Genomic DNA, 11,261 nt, shown 5'->3' on the forward strand with positions numbered 1-11,261 from the left:
TTTATGTTTCACCCTGCATTTACTTTCATTTGATCATTCTGTTCTCAATCGTGTTCACATACATGTTGATCATTAGCTTCATGGGTAGCTCACCCAACTGAAAATGTTAACATTTTTGCTTTCAAATGTACTCAATGGTCTCCACTATAATTTGACATCAAAAGCTCTAATTTAGAATGAATTTGTTATCAAATTTGATAGTGTGCTCATAGCTATCGAGTGTGCTCACATCTATCAAATGCGCTTAGCAATCTGCATTGAAAAATACAAGGCAATTAATTACTTAAGCAGTGGCATAGTGGTATTATCACTGACTGCTATTCTAGAGACTCGTGATAATGATCTGGGGACCTGGGTTCAATTTTCACCATGAGGGTTGAATTCAATAAAAAATTCAAAACTAAAAGTCTGACGATGATCATGAAACTATTGCTAATTGTTGGGAAAAACCCATCTGGTTCACTGATGCCCTATAGGGAAGGAAATCTGCTGTTCTTATCTGGTCTGGCCTACATGTGACTCCAGACCCACAGCAATGTGGTTGACTCTTAAATGCCCTCTGAACAAGGGCAATAAATGCTGGCCTAGCTAGCGACGCCCAAATCCCATGAATGACTTTTTTTAAATTGAATAAATTCAGGTAGTATTTTTCATTTTGGCCCCAAAAAATCATTCCACTATACAGTAAGTGCTTGAGAGCACCACCTGATCCTGAGCAGTTGTTAATTTATTTTAGTCTCAGGGTCTATACTTTAAATCCACCCACCCATCCACCCCCAGGGCTTTAGACCCTTACCCACCCACCCTCGTCTCCAGTGTCAGGGTCTAAACTTTCTCCTCTCTCTCCCACTCCGGTCATGGATCAAAAGGGAGGGAGGGAAGAGGGAGAGGAGGGAGGGGAAAAGGGGGGAAGGGGAAGAGGGGAGGGGGAAAGGGGAAGTAGCAAGGGGGGGGAGGAGAAAAGGGGGGAAGGGGGGAGGCGAAAAGGGGGGACGGGAATAAGGGAAGGGAAAAGGGGAATGGGGGAGGGGAGATGAGAGGGAAGGCAAAAGGGGGGATGGAGGGAGAAGGAGAGGTGGGAGCGAGAGGAGGGGAAGGGGAGGGAGGAAGGGGAGGGGAAGGAGGGAGTGAGGGGAAGGGGAGGGGGAGTGACGGGGAGGAAAGGGGGAGCGAGGGGAAAGGGGAGGGGATGGGTGAGCGAGGGGGAGGGGATGGGCAAGTGAGGGGGCGGGGAGGGGGAGGGGGAAGGGAAGGGGAGGGGGAAGGGAAGGGGAGGGGGAAGGGGAGGGGGAGGGGAAAGGGGAAGGGGATGGATTGTGGTAAGGGGAGGGGAAGGAGTAAGGGGAAGGGTAAGGGGAGGGGGTGGGGTAAGGGTAGAGGTAAGGGAAGGGGGAGGGGTAAGGGAAGGGGGAGAGGTAAGGGGAAGGGGAGAGGGAAGGGGAGGGGAGGGGAGAGGAGGGGAGGGCAAGGGGGAGGGCCAAGGGTAAGGGGAGTGGGAAGGGTAAGGGGAGGGGGAAGGGTAAGGGGAGTGGGAGGGAGAAGGGTAAGGGGAAGTGAAAGGGGAAGGGGGGAGGGGAGGGGGAAGGGGGGAGGGGAGGGGTAGGGGAAGGGGGAAGGGGAAGGGGGAGGGGTGGGGTGGGGGAGGGGTAAGGGGAAGGAGAGGGGTGGGGGAAGGAGGAAGGGGAAGGGGAGGGATAAGGGGAGGGGGAGGGCGAGGGGGGGGAGAGGAAGGGGAGAGGGAGGGGGAGAAGGGAGCGGGGAGGAGAGAGTGGATAGCGGGAAGGGGGAGGGGGAGGGAGAGGGGGAGAAGGGAGAAGGGAGGGGGAGGGGGAAGTAGAGGGGGAGGGGATGGGGAGAGGGAAGTAGTGGCGGAGGGGGGAGCAAGAGGGGGAAGGGGAGGGGGAGGGGATGGTGAGGTGGGGAGGGGAGTGTGGAGGGTCAATGGGGGAGGGGAGGAGCGGGAGGGGAGTGGGAGGGAGGGAGAGGGGGAGAGGGTGGAGCGTGAAGGGAGACAGGTGGGGGGAGAGGGTAGGAGGAAGCTGGAAGGGGAGGTGGAGGGGAGGCGTGAGGGGGAGGGAGAGAGGGGGGGAGGGAGAGGAGTAAGGCTAAGTGGAGGGGGAGGCAGAGGCGTAAGGGGAGTGGTAAGGCGTAGGGAGAGGGGTAAGGGGAAGGGGAGGGGGAAGGGGTAAGGGGTAAGGGGAGGGCTGGGGGAGGGGGAGGGGTAAGGGTAAGGGAAGGGTGAGGGAGAAGGGGGAAGGGAAAGGAGAGGGGGAAGGGGAGGGGAAGGCAGAAGAGAGAAGGGAAGGAGTGGGATAAGGTGAGGGGAAGGGTAAGGGGGAGGGGAGCGGGGAGGTGGAATGGGAGCCGAAGGGGGTGAGGGGGGAGTAAGGAGCGGGGAGAAGGGAGGGCGAGAAGGGGAGGTGGAGGGGGTGGGGGAAGAGGAGGGGGAGGAAATAGAAGGGGAAGGGGAGGGGAAGGGGGAAGGGTAAGGGGAGGGCGAGGATTAAGGGTAAGGGGAGGGATAAGGGGAGGGGGAGGAGTAAGGGGAGGGGTTGGGGTAAGGGGAGGGGAGGGTAAAGGTAAGGGGAGGGGGAGGGGTAAGTGTAAGGGATGGGGAGGGGAGGGGTAAGGTGAGGGGGAATGGGGAGGGAGAGGGGTAAGGGTAAGAGGATGGGGAGGGAGAGGGGGGAAGGGGAGAGCAGTGGGGAGGGGAAAGGGGAGCGAGGGGGGGGAGAGGGGAGGGGGGAGACAGGAGGGGGGAGTGGGGAGCAGGAAGGGGCAGGAGGGTGGAGAAGGGAGGGGGGAGGGGGAGAATGGATGAGCGGTGGGGGAAGGGGGGAGAGGGGGCACGGGGAAGGGGGAGGGGGGTAAGGGGAGGGAGCGGGGAGGAGGGAGGGGGAAGTAGAGGTTGGAAGGGAGGGGAGGGAGTATAGGGGGAAGGGGAGGGGGGAGGGGTAGGGGGAGAGGGGGAGTGGGGAGCGGGTAGGGGAGAGGGTGAAGCGGGAAGGGGGAGGGGAGGGAGGTGAGGGAAGGAGGGGAGGGGGAAGTGGAGGGGGAAGGGGTGGGGGAAGGGGGAGGGGAGCGGGGAGGGGGAAGGGGAGCAGGAGGGGAAGGGGAGCAGGAGGGGGAGGGGGAGAGGGGAGGGGGGTGAAATGAGGAGGTAGGGGAAGAGGGGGAGGGGAAGGGGTGGGGGAGAGGAAAGGGGAAGGGGAGTGGTTGGGGGAGGGGTAAGGGGAGGGGGAGGGGTAAGGTAAGGGGAGGGGTAAGGTAAGGGGGAGGGGTAAGAGGAGATGGAGGAGTAAGGGGAGGGGCAGCAGTATGGGTAAGGGGAGGGGGAGGGGTAAGGGTAAGAGGAGGTGGATGGGGAGGGAGAGGGGTAAGGGGAGGGGGTGGAAGAGGGGTAAGGGGAATGGGAGGGGGAAGGAGAGGGGAAAGGGGAGGGGGTGGGGCTGGGGTAGGAGTAAGGAGAATGGGAGGTGTGAGGGGGAGGTGTGATGGGGAGGGGGTGGGGTAAGGGTAAGGGGAGACTTAAGAGGGAAGGAGAGAGGGGAGGGGGAGGGGGATGGAGAGGGGTAAGGGTAAGGGGAGGAGGAGGGGAAGGGAGAGGGGTAAGGGGAAGGGGAGGGGGAAGAGGAAGGGGAAAGGGGAGGGGTAAGGGGAGGGGGCGGAGTAAGGGTAATGGGAGGGGGAGGGATGAGGGGGAGGTGTGAGGGGGAGTGGGAGGGGTAAGGGTAAGGGGAGGGGGAGGGAGATGGGGAAGGAGAGGGGGAAGGGGAAGGGGAGAGGAAAGGGCAAAGGGGAGCGGAAAGGGGAGGGTTAAGGGTAGGGGGAGGGTAAAGGGGAGGGGGAAGGGGAGGAGAGCGCGGAGGGGGAAGGGGAACAGGAGAGGGGATGGGGAGGGGGAGAAGGGAGGGGGAGGTGGAGGAGGTAGGGGGAGAGGGGAGTAGGAGAGGGGAGGGGGAGGGGGAGAGGGGAGGGAGAAGTGGGTGAAGTAGATGGGAGGGGGGTGGGGGAAGGGGAGGGCGTAGGGTGAAATAGAGGGGAAAGTGGTATGGGGAGGGGGAGAGGGGGACGGGAAGGGGAGGGGGAAGGTGAGGGGGAGGGGTAAGGATAGGGGAGGGGGAGGGGTAAGGGTAAGGGGACGGGGAGAGGGCAGGAAGGGAGGGTGAAGGGGGAGAGGGGATGGGGAGGAGGAAGGAGAGGGGAGGGGTAGGGGAGGGGGAGGTGAGGGGGAGGGTAGGGGGAAGGTAAGGGGAGGGGAGGGGACGGGGAAGGGGTAGTAAGGGGGAGGGGGAGGGGGAGGGGTGGGAAGTGGCAGGGAGGGCGAGGGGGAGTGGGAGGGGGAGGGGCAGGGAGGGGGAGGGGAAAGGGGTGCGTAGGTGAAGGGGGCTGGGAGAGTTGGGGGGTGGGGAAAGGGGGAGGGCAGGGGGAAGTGGGAGGGGGAATGGGGAGGGCAGAGAAGGGGGAGAGGGAGGAGGGAATAAAGGGTGAGGGAAAGGGGGATGAAGGTTGAGGGGAAGGGGGAGCAAGGGGGATGGGTGAGGGGTGGGTAAGCAAGCAGAATTGGGGAGGGGAGGGGGTGAGAGGGGAGGAGATTGGGAGTGAGGGGGAGCAAGGGAAGGGGAATGATAGGGGGAGTGAGGGGGAAAGGAGGAGCGGGCAGGAGGGAGGGGAGCGAGGGGAAGTGATGTGGGAGGGGCTAGGGAGGCAGGGATCATCGGGAGGTGGGAGGGGGGAGCGAGAGGTAGGGGAGGGGGAGCGAGAGAGAGGGGAGGGAGATCAAGGGGGAGGGGAGGGGGGAGCGAGATAGTGGGGAGGATGAGAGGTGGGGGAGAAGAGGGAGGGGATGGGGTGAAGCGGGTGAGGGAGGGAAGGGGAGAGAGGAAAAGGGAGTGGGGGATGGGGAGGGGTGGAAAAGGGAGTGGGGAGGGGAGAGAGGAAACAGGAGTGGGGAAGAGGTGAAAGGGGGGATGGGAAGGGGACAAGGGAGGTGAGAGGGCCGAGGTGGGGGAGGGGGTGAAGGGGAGTGGGTGAAGGGGGAGGATAGGGTGTAAGGGATGTGCGTGGATGAGGAAGGGAGGGGCTGAAGCATGAGGGTGAAGGGGGAGGGGAAGGGGAAGGGGAGGGGTTGGAGTGGGGGTGAGAGGGGGTGAATCAGGAGAGGGGAGGGAGGAAAAGGGCAGGGGATCAGAAAGGGGAGGGGAAAAAGGGGAGGGGAGGGGGACTAATGAGATGGGAGGGGAGAGGTTCAGGGAGGGGGAGGGGAGGGGCAAAAGGGGAGGGGGACTAATGAGATGGGAGGGGATGGGTTTGGGGAGGGGGAAGGGTTTGGGGAGAGGGAAGGGTTTGGGGTGGGGTGAAGGGGGTGGGGAGGGAGTGGAGGGGAGGTGGAGAAGGGGTGGAGGGGAGGGGGAGGAAGAAAGGGTGGAGGGGAGGGGGAAGGGGAGGGCGGAAGGGGGCGCTGGAAGGTGTTGGGGAGGGGGAGTGTGGAAGGGGGACGGGGCAAAGTGGTGGGGAGGGGATAAGGGTGTGGGGAGGGGGGAGGGATGAAGTGGGAGGAGGAAGGGGGAAGGGGAAGGGGAAGGGGAGGTGGGGGAACGGGGATTGGTGGGGGGAGGGAAGCGGGGAGTACACGAATAGGGGAAAGACCTCATCCTGAGGGAGACACAGCCAGAGTGAATGTACGTATTGGCAACCTTGTGTACCATGGAAATTCAGTGCATAGCGGAAGAGGTGCTCTTTGCATTTTTCTTTGCCCTCCAGCTTCTTAAATCTTCAGAGAGTGATCTTGCCCTGCTGCAGCAGTTGAGGCTACAAGGGAAAGGAATCACTGCTAAGTATTGGGTAAAGTCGGGTAAATATTTACTACTTCTATCGCTTATAGTTTCAGTTGTTCTTGTGGATTAGGCAGTAGACTAAAAAGCAAGACCTCGCAGGTTCTAATCTCTGGATTACTCCCAGTGCCACGTGCTAGCGAGCTCAGAAATAGGAAATTAGCACAGATGAATACGTGGCTTAAGAGTTGGTGCAGGAGGGAGGGTTTTAGATTCCTGGATCACTGGGACTGGTTCTGGCGAAGGTGGGACCTGTACAAGCAGGACTAACATCCTTGCAGGCGGGTTTGCTGGTGCTGTTGGGAGGAGTTTAGACTAATTTGGCAGAGGGAGGGGACACAGAATGTTAGCAGAATAGGGACACATCATAATACAGTAAAACAATCAGGTCAGAGGGAGCACAGCTGCATTAAGTTTCAAGGGAGTAAGGTAAGGCTGGATGGCCTCTACTTTAATGCCAGGAGAATTATAGGCAAAATGGATGAGTTAAAGGTAAGGATTGACACATGGAATTGTGATATAGTAACCATCACTGAGACGTGGTTGAGGGAGTGGCAGGATTGGCAGCTCAATATTCTAGGATATAGAATCTTCAGGTGAGACAGGGGAGGGGGTAAAAGAGAGGAGGCATTGCATTATTAGTTAAGGAGTCAGTTACTGCAGCAAGGAGAGATGATATCTTGGAGGGGGCATCGAATGAAGCTTTGTGGGTAGAGCTTAGGAATAAAAAAGGGGCAGCCACATTGTTAGGTGTTTATTATAGACCCCTATACAGTCAGCAGGAAATTGAGGAGCAAATATGTGCGCAATTTGCAGAGGTATGTAAAAACAATGACAATAGGGTAATTATATCTCTTTTTCTTGGACTCGAACTCAAGTTCTGTCAAAGGGTCATGAGGATTCGAAACATAACATCAACTCTTTTCTTCTCCGCCGATGCTGCCAGACCTGCTGAGTTTTTCCAGGTAATTCTGTTTTTGTTTTGGGTAATTGTATTAGGTGATTTCAAATTTCCCAACATTAATTGGGATAGATATAGTGTTAAGGGCTTGGATGGAGTGGATTTCTTGAAATGTGTACAGAAGAACTTTTTAGGTCAATATGTAAAGGGTCCAACAAGGGATGGCGCAGTGCTGGACCTAATTCTGGGAAGTGAAGCCGGAAAGGTGGCTGAGATAATGGTGGGGGAGCATTTTAGTGATAGCGATCACAACGTGGTACAATTTAAGCTTGTTATGGACAAAGAAAAAGACAAGTTGCAAAAAAATGTTTTGGATTGGGGGAGAGCAGTTTTTAGTAAAATAAGGCAGGATCTGGCCATGGTAGACTGGGCATAGCTACTTGTGGGGAAATCTACAGAGGAGCAATTGGGGGTGTTCAAAAAGCAAATGGGGAGAGTACAGGCTCAACATGTTCCCTCTAGGGTGATAGGAAGGAGTAACAAGCCCAGAGAACCATGGATGACTAGAGGTATTCAGGTTATGATAAGAAGGAAAAGAGGCTTTTAGGTGGTACAAGGGGAGCAAATCAACAGAGACATTAGTGGAGTACAGAAAGTACAGGGTGGAGCTTAAGAAAGCAATTAGGACAGCAAAGAGGGGATATGAGAAAACTCTGACTGGTAAAAGTAGGGGAAATCCCAAGATATTCCCAATGGGAAGAGGATAACCAAGGAAAGAGTAGGGCCCATTAGGGACCAAGGGGTCAATCTATTGGTGGAGCCAAAGGACATTGGTAGAGTGTTGCATGAATGCTTCACATCCGTCTTCACCCAAGAGAATGAGGATGAAGGTATTGAACTCGGGGAGAGAGGTTCTTGAACAAATTGATATAGGGAGTGACAGGGTATTGGACGTGTTAGCAGGCTTAAAAGTGGACAAATCTCCAGGTCCAGATGATTTGTGTCCCAGGCTGCTGAGGGAGGCAAGGGAGGAGATCGCAGGGGCTCTGGCCCAAATTTTTAATTCCTCTCTGGCCATGGGCGGGGTTGCCAGAGGACTGGAGAACAACTAATGTGGTTCCGCTATTTAAGAAGGATCGTAGAGATAAGTCAGGGAACTACAGGCATGTGAGTCTCACATCAGTGGTAGGGAAACTATTGGAGAAATTTCTGAAGGAATGTATTTATCTCCACTTGGAGAGGCAAGGTTTGATCAGGGATAGTTAGTATGGCTTTGTCAGAGGGAGGTCATGCCTAACAAATTTGATTGAATTTTTTGAGGAGGTGACCAGGTGTGTAGATGAGGGAAGTGCAGTTGATGTAGTTTATATGGATTTCAGCAAAGCCTTTGACAAGGTCCCACATGGGAGACTTATAAAGAATGCAAATGCACATGGGATACAGGGTAATTTGATAAGGTGGATTCAAGATTGGGTTAGTTGTTGATGATAGAAGGCTGCTTTAGTCACTGGAAGCCAATGTCCAGTGGCGTACCACAGGGATCTGTGCTGGGCCCCCATTATTTCACTTATATAAACAACATAGATGACTATGTAGGGGGGAGGAATAGTAAATTTGCGGATGACACAAAGATTGGCTGGGTGGTTAACAGTGAGGTTGAGTGTCTTGGGCTACAGGAAGATATAGATGGGATAGTCAAATGCGTGGATAAGTGGCAAATGGAATTTAGCCCTGAAAAGTGTGAGGTGATACACTTTGGAAGGAGTAATTTGATAAGGAAGTATTCAATGAACGGCACAACACTAGGAAGTTCTGAGGAACAAAGGGACCTTGGTGTGTGTGTCCATAGATCTCTGAAGGTAGAGGGATATGTTAGTGGGGTGGTGAAAAAAAGCATATGGGACACTTGCCTTTATCAATCAAGGCATAGATTACAAAAGTCGGGAGGTCATGTTGGAGTTGTCGCGAACCTTAGTGAGGCCACAGCTGGAGTATTGTGTGCAGCTCTGGTCGCCACATTATAGGAAGGATGTGCAGAGGGGATTCACCAGGATGTTGCCTGGGATGAAACATTTAAGTAATGAACAGAGGTTGGATAGACTTGGGTTTTTTCGTTGGAGCAGAGAAGACTGAGGGACCACCTGATCAAGGTGTACAAGATTATGAGGGGCATGTGCAGGGTGGATAGAGAGCAGCTGTTCCCCTTAGTTGAAGGGTCAGTCATGAGGAGAAATAAGTTCAAGGTGAAGGGCAGGAGGTTTAGGGGGGAATGTGAGGAAAAACTTTTATACCCAGAGGGTGGTGACGGTCTGGAATGCGCTGCCTGGGAGGGTGGTAGAGGCAGTTTGCCTCACATCCTTTAAAAAGTACCTGGATGAGCACTTGGCATGTCATAACATTCAAGGCGATGGGCCAAGTGCTGGTAAATAGGATTAGGTAGGTAGGTCAGGTGTTTGTCACATGTCGGTGCAGACTCAATAGGCCGAAGGGCCTCTTCTGTACTGTGTGATTCTGTGAGGGGAGGGGGAAGGGGGGAAAGGGTAGGGGAGGGAGGGCGAAGGGGAGCGGAGGCAAGAGGGTAGGCGGAGGGGAGTGGGTGATGGTGGAGGGGAAGGGACAGAGGGGAGGGGAAGGAAGGGGGAGGGGAATGAGGAGAGGGGGGCAGGAGTGGAGGGGGAAGGGGTAAGTGAGGGGGAGGAGAGAGGGAGGGGGCGATAGGAAGTGGAAAAGTGAAAGCGAATGAGAGGGGAGCGGGGGAGGAAGAAGTGGGAGTGGAGGGGGGAGGGGGGGAGGGAAGAGATGGAAGGTGTGGAATGGGGGGAAGGGGGAGTGGGAGGGTGGGGAGGAGTTACGAGTGGTGGGGGAGGGGGGAGTGAGTGGGAAGGGGGAGGGGAGGGGAAGGGAAGGGGGGAGTGAAGGGGGAAGGGGAAGGGAGGGGGTGCAAGGGGGAAGGGAAGAATGGGAAGGGAGAGCGAAGGGACGGGGAGAGGAGGAGCTAACGGGAGGAGATGGGTGAGCGGAGGGAGGAGATGGGTGAGCGGTGGGAGGGAGAGGGTGAGTGGAGGGAGGAGGAGAGGGAAGGAGGACTGAGGGGGAAGTGAAGGGGTGTGGAGGGGAGGGGAGTGGAGTTGGGGAGCGAGGGGGAATGCAGGTGGGAGCGAGGGAGGAGTGGAGAGGGGGGAGGAGAGGGGGAGTGGAGGAGGGGAGTGAGAGGGCCAGGGGGAGCGAGAGGGGGAGGGGAGAGGGTAGTGTGGGGGAGGAGAGGGATGAGGCTAGGGGAGGGGGACTGAGGGGGTGGGAAGAGGATTGTGAGGGCGATGGGAGTAGTGTTGGGAGGGGAGGGGAGGGGGAGCGAGGGAGAGGGGAGGGGATAGCGAGGGGAAGGGTGAGGCATGGTGAGGGGAGGGGAGGAGGAGCGAGGTAGAGGAGGGAGCGAGGTGGATGGTTGAGGGAGATGGGAGTGAGATGGGGACAGGGAGGGGAGGGTGAAGGGGTGGAGGGGAGAGTGAAGGGAGGGGAGCGGAGGGTGAGGGTAGAAGGGAAGAGAAGGGGAGGGGGTAGGGGAGGGGGAAAAGGAGGGGAGGGGTGGAAGTGCGTGAGTGAGGGGCAGGTGGGGAGGGGGAAGGGATGGGGAAGTGGGAGGGGAGGTGTTATAAGGGGTAGGGGCAAAAGGGGGATGGGAGAGAAGGGGAGGGTGGAAAGGGGAAGCGGAGGGGAAAGGGGGAGGGGAGGGTGTAAGGGGGAGGAGAGTGGGTGGGAAGGGGAGCAGATGGGGAAAAGTGGGGGGCAGGGGAGGGTGGCAAGGGGGAGGGTGGCAAGGGGGAGAGGAGAGGGGAGTGGGGAGTGAGTGGGAAGGGAGGGGGAGGGAAGGGGGAGTGGAAGGGGAGGAGAAGGGAAGGGGAGGGGCAGGGCGGAGGGGAGGGGTTAAGAGGTAGGGCAAAAGGCGGACGGGTGAGCAGGGGGAAAAGGAGGAGCAGTGGGGGAAAAAGGGGAGGGGACAGTCTAAAGGGGAGGGGCATGGAAATGGGGGAGGGGAAATGGGGAGAGGGGAGTGGGGGGAAAAGGAGGAGGGGAGGGGAGGGAAGAGGGAGATGGAAGAGGACGTATAGAGGAAGGGGAGAGGTGGAATAGAGGGACGGGAGAGGTGGGAAAGAGGGAGGGGAAGAGGGGGAGGGAGGGCAGATGGTGAAGCGGAAGGGGGAAAAGTGGGGGCAAGAGGGAGGGGAATGGGGGAAAAGTGGGGAAAAGGGGGAAGGTGAAAATGGGGAGGGGGAGGGGAAAGGGAGGAGAAGGAGGGGAAAAGCATCCTGCAATCAGCATCTCGGTTAAGCAGCCTGGGAAGAGCTTCCTGCAGTCAGCATCGTGGTGAAGCAGTCTAGGAAGAGCGTCCTGCAGTCAGCATCGTGGTGAAGCTGTGTGGAAAGAGTGTCCTGCGGTCAGCATTGTGGCAAAGCAGTCTGGGAAGAGCGTCCTGCAGTCAGCATCGTGGTGAAGCAATCTGGGGAAAGTGTCCTGCAGTCAACATC

Source organism: Carcharodon carcharias, chromosome 15 (assembly GCF_017639515.1).
Source record: "Carcharodon carcharias isolate sCarCar2 chromosome 15, sCarCar2.pri, whole genome shotgun sequence".
Lineage (NCBI taxonomy): Eukaryota > Metazoa > Chordata > Chondrichthyes > Lamniformes > Lamnidae > Carcharodon > Carcharodon carcharias.